Source organism: Colossoma macropomum, unplaced genomic scaffold, assembly GCF_904425465.1.
Source record: "Colossoma macropomum unplaced genomic scaffold, Colossoma_macropomum, whole genome shotgun sequence".
NCBI lineage: Eukaryota > Metazoa > Chordata > Actinopteri > Characiformes > Serrasalmidae > Colossoma > Colossoma macropomum.
The window spans coordinates 7455834-7465452 of record NW_023494801.1 but is presented as its reverse complement, the minus strand read 5'-3'; the positions used below and the strand labels follow the sequence as shown (position 1 = coordinate 7465452).

Below are 9619 nucleotides of genomic sequence, written 5' to 3'. Positions count from 1 at the left end.
GACTGTATTTTGAATATTTGCTATTACAAATTGTAACTTGGACTGAATACAGTCACTTTCTGCATTCTGAATATTTATTCCCAATATTTATAGTCAATTACATTCCAACCCTGTTTACATCTGATATTTTGATTGAGTTCACTCCCTAAACACAGCTAGTGCCAGTGTCCATGTGCTTGGGGTCTTCAGTGTTTTCGGGTCAGCCTGCACTGTATTACCATAACAATACAGCATATGTGTTTCATCCAGGGGATACACGCTGACAGACAAAGATGCAGTCACAGCTACACAGGCTGAGGAAGAGAGGTGAGCGCGGGACTGGAGAGGGGGATGGGGAGAGGAGGGGAGTGGCTCTTTTCTTCCTCCGTCTGCTTTCATATCTTTCTGTCTTTGCCTCTAATAAGGCAGCGAGTGCGCTGGCTTTACAGAGCTGCTGAAGTGAACGCAGTTATCTAAGAAATAGCACGGCAGAGGGAGGGATGGAGAGAGCGAGAGAGAGAGAGAGAGAGATGGTGATGGAGTCAAAGAGAAGCATCAGTGTTGACTAACGACACACCACTCCTCCATCTGTTACTACACCCACCTGCTAATGTAATGACTAGACGAGAGAGAGAGAGAGAGAGAGAGAGAGAGTGAGTGAGAGAGAGAGTGAGTGAGTGAGTAGTGTTATGAATCAAGGGGAGGGGGTGGGAGGAGAGAAAGAAAGAGGAGGAGAGGAGGGGGTTTGTGTGTGTGGACGAGCGAGAGAGAGAGAGAGAGAGAGAGAGAGAGATAGAGGGAGGCAGCAGCAGCCAGATAGTGAAAGGATCAGTGAAGAGACCGTCTGAGAGAGAGAGAGAGAGAGAGAGAGAGAGAGAGAGAGAGAGAGCGAGAGACCTAGACAGATAGAAGAGAGAGAGAGAGAGAACCATACATATATACGGAGGGGAATAAAGGTAGGCTCTTCTTCTTTGCTCTTTTTCTATAACCTATTATGTTGCTTCAGTGTTTTTGCTTTCCTGCAATCAGTGCATCTAGAGAGGCTGCGCTTGCCAGCTGGTGACATATGTGTGGAAAAAAAAAAAGCTCAGTAAGAGCATCACTGCAGATTGACTGCAGAACGAGAGAGAGAGGGATGAGTGCGAAGAGGGAAATGGAGAGAGGGAGAGGCAGCGCTTAAGCATCTGCTGTGGTGCTACACACTGAGAGAGCGAGGCTGGACAGAGGAAAGAGAGAAAGAGACAAAGGGACTGTTTTTAGGGGTGTGAACACATTTCAATGCGAGAGAGTGTGGTGGGTTGAGTGTTTTCAGTGCTTTATGTGGGCACAACATCAAGAACATGCATGCTTCACTTGTGTTATGCATGTTTCTGTGCACGTCCGTCAGACCTATTAACACAATTTTAGCATCACAGGACTAGAATACTTTCACAGCGACAGCATCACTCAGATCACTGTTCAGTAGTTCAATATGGAGCATCCCATTAAAGGAAAACTCTGTTTCTCAGCCTCATCTATAGCTGCTATTATAAGTGCACTTACTAAAGAAGCCAATGGGCAGGTGCTTCAGCATGTAAGTGGCTATATGTATAACACGTCCCATATGTATTATATACGCTATATGTTCTGTAAGTGCTATGGGCGAGTTTTAGAGACAGGGATCAAGCCTAAGAATAGAATAACAAGGATTGTTATCACAATTGGTATTGCAATTAGTCCAAGACTAGGTTTAAATCATATCTAGGAAACCAACCCTATATGTAATAACAATAATATGTCCCATATATGTATACAAGGTATGCAAGGTTTTGTTCCTACAGCAATGATATGTAGGCAGCTATATAATATTGCCATATAAAATATATATGTATGTATGCAAGTATCTATATGTAATAATATGACCCATACATATTGTAAATATATAAGTAACTATATGTAATGAAGTATAAAACACCACATACTACCTTGTTAGCTAAATCTGCAGTTTAGCTCTTCACAGCAGACACTGCATCAAAGTAGAGCTGTGTAATTCTGTGAAAAGTAAAATTCAAATATCGATGTGGTTGATTAGTAGGATTAGGTCTGAGGACAGTTGTGCTCTACAGTGCACATATTAACCCAGTTGATTTGGGTCCAGGGCCCTGACCATTTAAATGTCTGATTCTGAGTGCCATAACTGCAAAAGCACATGAAAAAGTGGTCTAAAAAATAAATAAATAAATTAGTCTAGGGGCCACACATGATCTTGTAACCAGAACATCTGGTGACAACAATGAGAAACTTTGGGCTAAATGTGGGTGGAAATGTAGACGTATTAGGGTAAAAACGAACTGTGTAAAATTTTAAAACCAGGCCAGCACATGACAGTGGATATCAAAGTGAGGGGTGTTGGTGCACACATCAACATTGTCTAATGTAAGTTGGCCTGGCAAGGCTGAAGAGTCCCCAGAAAACTCCAATTCATGACAATAGCTTGTTTTGCTTTATGATTTCTGAAAAGTAACCAAATGCATGTTTTAGTTCATTTTTATCTAGTAGAATCATCATGATTGTTGTATTTGAACTCTAGTATTGCAATGATACTCTTATTTCATTGTGAAATTTTGGTTGAAAACAAAAGGCTTCAATTCTTGAACTGCCCAACAGAAAGTTATCCAATCAGGATTTTTTTCTCTGTGATACCTAGACAGATACAGCCAATAGAGATGTCCCATTGGTTTGGCCTTCAGGAGCTGAACTGAAGGCCTTCCAGTTAGACTTAACCATACCAACATGATAAGCAAATGTCAATGAAATCAGCCAATCATGTTTTGATTCACAAGTTTCAGTCAGCAAAACTGTAAAATTGCTACAAGGCAAAATATATGTTAATAGGTCTGTTACAGAGTTCACATAAAACATAAAATCTGAAAGTTGTTTTCCTACTTTTTGTCCGAGTTTTTACATTTATGTCCCAAATTGAAAGCGTAGCCCACATTGTCACAGTTCATCACTGGCGTCTAAACTTGTAATCTTCAGATTATGCTGGAATCCAGCACCAAAAGTTTATCCACAGACGTGTTTTCTCACAGCTGGCCTCACACAACGACTGAAAAATATGCTAACATTGCTGAGATTTGTTCTTCTAAGTTATTGATAGTTTTGGTAGTTTTTTTACCCTGTATTTTACCAACATACCAAGCATATTCATTTTACTGTCTGACCTGTAAGGAATGCTGGAAGATCATGTGTTGAAGTGACAGTTCATTTGTAGATTGATTTATTTTGCCATATATAGTTATATGGTTTTATGTATGTCCTCTGCATTTCTCTTTTGTGATAAATATGTATCGAGAGGGGAGTGGTAGTGGTCCCACGATCATGTAAGCCCAGTGCCTTAGCATATCTTGAAACTCCCATATCCTACATTTTTCTTGAATTTTATTGTTTTATCCGTGTGCTAAAATAATTTCATGACGTTCATTTAATATGACCATTTCCAACATCACTCTATCCCTTACGCTTAAACGGGCTGTGCTTTCAAGACTGATGTATGTAAATGATCTCTGCCCTGCATTGTGCCTCATTCAAAAAGCAGTCTGTGTGACATTACAAAAACAATGCACTCATATAGAGCAGTTTGCGTTGATCATTTTTACATTTCATTTCATCAAATCTATATATCAATATGATCATCCGTTCTGTGAGGAAAATACAATTTTTCATGATATGGACCCTTTAATATGGCCCTGCTTTTGCTACCAGTCAGAAACTCCTAAAAAGGTCTGTTCCAGGTCACGATTTACAGATCCTGATGGAAACCTGATGGATCTTGTTTTATTTGAAGTGGGGGAGATAGGCTTAGGGAGGTGGGGGGAATATTATCTGGTCTGCGTAACCTTTCAAACTCTAAATGGGCCAAATTATTTACATATTAGTTTATAGTTTTTAAGTAGTTACTGAATAATTCATAGTAACTCAGTAACAAGTTTTAAGATTACAACTGATTAATAAACCTGCAATTTAAGGGGTTAAGGTTGCCTGTAGCTACTGTAGCCACCTGACCTCTATGGAATCAGTCATTTCTGTAAAGCTACTTTCAGTGCACACTTCAACCCACTTCAAAATATTATAGTATATTATATGTTCAATATGTAAGTTCATTTCATAATGTATCCCCCATCTGTGGTGCCCCAGCTGGAGATTGATCCTTTAATTATGCTGTGTAGGCCTATTTAGGACCATAAAGAATTTCTCTATTTAGAGCAATAACAGGCTTTTGCATTCAAATATATACTTGTCCAGCATGTGTGCCTTCACCTAGGTCCATTCACATGATGTTTTTATCCAGATTGACTTACAAAAGGTGAGGCTAAAGTGATACAAAGTACTCAGAGAATCTGCAGAAATGTCTGACCTAAAAACAGAAGGCTTTTCACAGTTATCATAGCTTGATCTAGTTAAATATTGAAGAAGTAGACACTGAGGGCTGGTACTTTTGAAATAAAAGGTAAACAGTAAACACAAGTAGAAAGAACATATATAAACTGCTCATTGCTCGTGCCGCTTCCTGCTAGTGGTTCAGTCTAAAACGCTTCCATCAAACAGATGCATCATGCCTTAGTCAAATCCACTAGAGCTATGCAGCAGAGGCTTGTGGAAAAACCCCAGAGCAGCTTGCACAGGCTAAAGACACAGCAGGCCTCAGCCTGGGCAGGACTGCTACAGCGCACAAATGCTGAACAGCTCTCAACTGGGGCATTCGACCGAAGAGCACTGTAGAGAGTGTGACGACTATCAGCTCAGGACGCTTTATTCATTCTGCAGTGGAAGCTGCTTCTGGTTATTGTTGATCTCCAGCTTGTGCAAAATGCCAGGCTACACTGTAAAAAGTGGCTCGTCAGATCTTTTTAAATTTCCTTCATGTAGTAAAAAGTAAATTAACTAGTTTTATTCAACCTAAATAAATACTTTGAATGAACGATTCTTTCAGAGTATTTTTTTTTTTCAGTTGGATAAAACTAGTTCAATTGCTTGTTACCACATGAAGTCATTTTTAAGTAGATTTGACGAGCCATTTTTTACTGTGTATGACTACATGTGCATTTCCAATGCTATGTTTAAAAACTCCTTTAAGTTGTGTAGGACTTAAGATACCTGTTCTTATATTTGGTTTAACTTTATTACTTAAACAAGTGGAGAAATTTGGTGCAGATTTTAAGCAACATTTTAAACAAAATTTCAGATTTAAGCTAAATTTAAAACTAAATTCCAGATTCTAAATGAAATTTAGAGTTTAACTCCAGATTCTGAACTAATTTTAAAACTCAATTTCAGATTCTAAATTTTGAACTCAGCTCAAGATTCTACACTAAATTTAAAACTAAATTCCATATTGTACATTACTTTTTAAACAAAATTCCAGATTCTAAGCTAAGTTTAAAACTAAATTCCAGATTTTAAGCAAATTTAAAACTAAATTCCAGATTCTAAATCAGAATTTCAGAATTTCAGATTCTAAATTCCAAATTTATTGTTGAGTTGTTGTTGTGTGTGCAGTGTTGTGGTAAAAAAAAATATTGTTCATCACTGAAACAAATATAACTCTGTTCTAAAGAGAGGATTTCTAGTGCTAAGAAGGTATTAACCTCTACTGTACAGGCCTAATCTGAGTGTGGGGTCTGCATGAACTTTGTTAACATCAATACATGTGCGAAAGTCAGAGAACACCCTTCATCTATTTAATTTCCGGACAAAACCACCATTAAGAACAAGTTATTTATTTTTCAGTGTCTGGAAAAAAACAGAAAACATATATTTAATAGAAAATTCTGCAGAAGCCTCAAAAACTGAATATAATGTATTTTTTCAGTATTTAGCAAGCCCACTTATTGTCTTTATTACAGCTTCCATTCTTTTAGGAGCATTCAAACTGAAACACATCTGAAACATATTCAGTGATTTTGAGGTTTGGACTGTGGGGTGGTCAGTCCACCGAGCACCCCTTTTTTTCTTTTTAGTCTATTTTTTTTCCTCACTAAATGCTTCTTGACAGCTACACATCCTCTCAGACCCACAGTGTTGAGTTGTCCTGTATTATATCAAATTTCCTCAGAAATCTACGCTGAAAAATGAATAACTTGCAATTAATGGCTGTTTTGACATGACCTCAATAAAGGGTGGTGTGTGGTTTTGGCAATACCTAACCTGTTAGACTGAGTCTTATCAGATTATTGTTGTTTTCATATTAATATTAATATAAATAAGATACTTTGCTCTAGTTACTTTTTTTAAAATAAAGTAATAATAGGCAGCCAGTAATTACCACCTACTGGCTTGATACGGCTTAATAAGGGCATTCTATAATGTTTCCTATTACCTCTACAAGTAAAAACACAGCTTACTGCACTGTGGTCGAACAAAAGCTTTAGATACAGTATAAGAGGAGGTGCTTAAGTTATGATGGGGCTAATAGAGTGCAGCCAAGCACAGAAGCACATTTGTATGAGACTGTACAAAAAATTGGGGTCATGCTTACTGCACTGCTTTTCCAAGCCATAGCAGCGTCCTCTTCATCATTAGCTCAGCTAACAGGAAACTGCACGCTCACGGCTTCATGTGTGAAAGAAAGGAAACTGACAGCTTGTTGGGGTTAGGAAACCTAAACCTAAACCCAACCCTCACCCTGGTCCAAATCCTAACCCCGGTCCAAATCCTACCCCTAATCCCACCACTGTTTACAATCAACTGAGTTTCACCAGATAGCTTGTTAACAACATGAACATCTGTAGATAATATATAGGGGACTATAGTAGAAATGTGGTGGTCTCCAAATGAAGTGAGACCATTTCTTCTTAGGAATGGTTGTTGAATGAGGCCCTTTTTTCTCTTTTTACTGTATAGTTACCATTTTTAAGTATGAGTTTTAGTCACAGCAGTGACAGTTTATTTTTCTTCTATGGAATATTATATATGACTGAAGCACTTGCGCTGAAGCTTATAAGGGTGGAATAGAATGACCTCTGTGTGTATGTTTGTATGTGTACATGTGCCTCAAATAATATTTCAAAGCCAGAAATAGCCCTTGCAGTGACGTGTTCATGTTTGCTGGCTACGATTTTGATATTTTGCCCAGAGATTATAAGAGCTAGTCCAGCTATGAGGTCATGATAACCACCCATGTTCAACCTGCTGTTATACTTCTGCTTATATGACAGTCCGACTGAGAGAGAGTAAGAATGAAGATATGGACATATACGGACATATACTGCATTTATTTTTTATATTTTAGGACATCTATGCACATACATGTTCCTTTAGAACGCAATGTTATATATTACTTAATCACAGTTACATTCAGTAATTTCATGTTTTTATTTCAAGTAATTTCAAGACAAACAGTGAAAATGCACAGAGCCTAAATGATTCTGAAGTTGCAGCATGTTTTTTTACAAAAGCAATAATAACACTAATAATACCACAACCCAATTTCCCAAAAAGTTGGGACGCTGTGCAAAATGTAAATAAAAACAAAATGCTATGATGAATCATTTAAACCCTATATTTAATTGGAAATAGTACAAAGACAAATATCAAATGTTGAAACTGACAAATTTTATAGTTTTTTGAAAAATATATGCCCATTTCAAATTTAATGCCAGCAACACGTTCCAAAAAAGCTGGGATGGGGGCAACAAAAGGCTGGTAAAATTGTGTAATGCTTAAAAAAACACCTGGTGGTTTATTGGCAACAGATCAGTAACATAACTGGGTATAAAAAAAGCATCCCAGAGAGTCTTTCAGAAGTAAAGATGAGGAGGGGTCACCACTCTGTGAAAGATTGTGTGAACAAATAGTGCAACAATTCAAGAATAATGTTTCTCAACATAAAATAGCAAAGAATTTTTGCTTTTCATCATCTACAGTACATAATAACATTAAAAGATTCAGAGAATCTGGAGAAATGTCTGTATGCAAGGGACAAGGCCAAAACCAGCATTTGCTGATGCATTAGTGTAATGGGGGTGCATTAGTGCACATGGCATGGGTGATGTGCACATCTGTCAAGGCACTATTACTGCTGAATGATATATACATGTTTTGGCAACATATGCTGCCATCCAGACGACGTCTTTTTCAGGGAAGGCCTTGATTATTTCAGCAAGACAGTGTCAAACCACATTCTGCATGTATTAAAAGAGTGCAGGTGCTAAACTGGCCTGTCTGCAGTCCAGACCAGTTTTCTACCGATAACATTTGGTGCATTATGAAATGAAAAATACGACAAAGGAGACCTCAAACTGTTAAACAGCTAAAATCCTGTATCAAATACGAAAGGGAAAACATTTCACTTTCAGAACTACAGCAGTTGGTCCTGAGGTGATGAAACACAGTGGTAAACATGCCCCCATCCCAACTTTTTTGGAAATGGGCTTGTAATACTACTACAAGTACTACTACTAGTACTACTACTACTACAACTACTACTACTACTACTAATAATAATAATAATAATAATAATAATAATAATAATAATAATAATAATAAAAACAAAAGAAAAAAGCCATATTTAGGTTTGTTCCCTGTAGAAGGTTAATCCATTAATTTTATTTTTTTTTGACCTGGGATGCTCAAACTGTGTGTGTGCACGTGGCATTGTTGGACATTTGCCTCAAAACATAATATATTTTCTGGTTGACCATTTCAAATTTTGCCCAGAGGTTTCAAGGTCCTACTCCAGCTATGAGGCCACAGTAACTGCAGATCTTGCTTAATATGACTTTGAAGCTTTGGAAGCTCCTTTATTAGCTCAGTTTCAAAGTCTATTTCAAAGCCTGTTGCTCTTTCTACACTGGCTCTGAGCTCCAGCACTTACACAAACACATAGACACAAGCCATTCTCTGCGTTCTGAGTAAATATGCTCCCACAGTGCAATGACATCACATTAGCCTGGGACTGGAAATGATGTCATCATCCATTCAGAGGGGAAATGAGGGAATGAGAGAAAATGGCAAGAATAGCACACATTTCATCTTTCTGCAGATTAGGAGCCCTCCCTCACTCAGGCACAACGTGCCAGCTGCCTTTTGCTCTATTCACCACTGGTCAGTACCTGACCACTGACCACAGGACCACTGTTGAATAGACATTATTTCAGTGGAGGGCAATTCTCAGCACAGTGACACTGACTTGGTAGTGTGTGTGGTGTAGGTAAGTGCATATCAGACTCAGTAGTGGTGGTGTTGGGTTTTTTACACACATTGTCACTTTTAGGTTAACCACTATTAGGTTAAGTGAACCACTACCCAAAAGTATCCAGGAAAAATCCACAGCCGTTTCTGTCCATCCTTCCACTGTGAGAAGACAACTCGGCACTATGAGTCTGAAAGGATGCGTCAAGAAGCTCTTAGTGTGAAAAGGAAACAGACAAAAAAGAAGAACATTTGCAAGTCAGGCAAAGAAGCTGACTGACCACCCCAGCGTCCAGACCTCTACATCACTGATTTTTTCTGGGATTACCTGAATCATGAGAAGCACAAAATGCAACCAACTTCTAAGACTGAACTTTGGAGATGTGGAAAAATATCCCTGTTCATTTCTTTGAAGAACTGAAAACAAGTCTCCTGAAAAGAATGGAAGCTGTAATAAAGGTGAAGTCTG

The 9619-nt window shown here is 38.1% G+C and overlaps 1 protein-coding gene across 1 annotated transcript in view; it reads left to right on the top strand.

Moving 5' to 3' along the window:
* The first annotated feature begins 772 nt into the window (after positions 1–772).
* The window catches only part of mpp3a (membrane protein, palmitoylated 3a (MAGUK p55 subfamily member 3)), a 47288-nt gene continuing 38441 nt past the window's right edge, over positions 773–9619 (top strand). Inside the window, exon 1 of the mRNA XM_036590431.1 lies at positions 773–935. The gene's annotated coding sequence lies outside the window, so the exon portion shown is untranslated. The remainder of the gene's footprint in view (positions 936–9619) is intronic.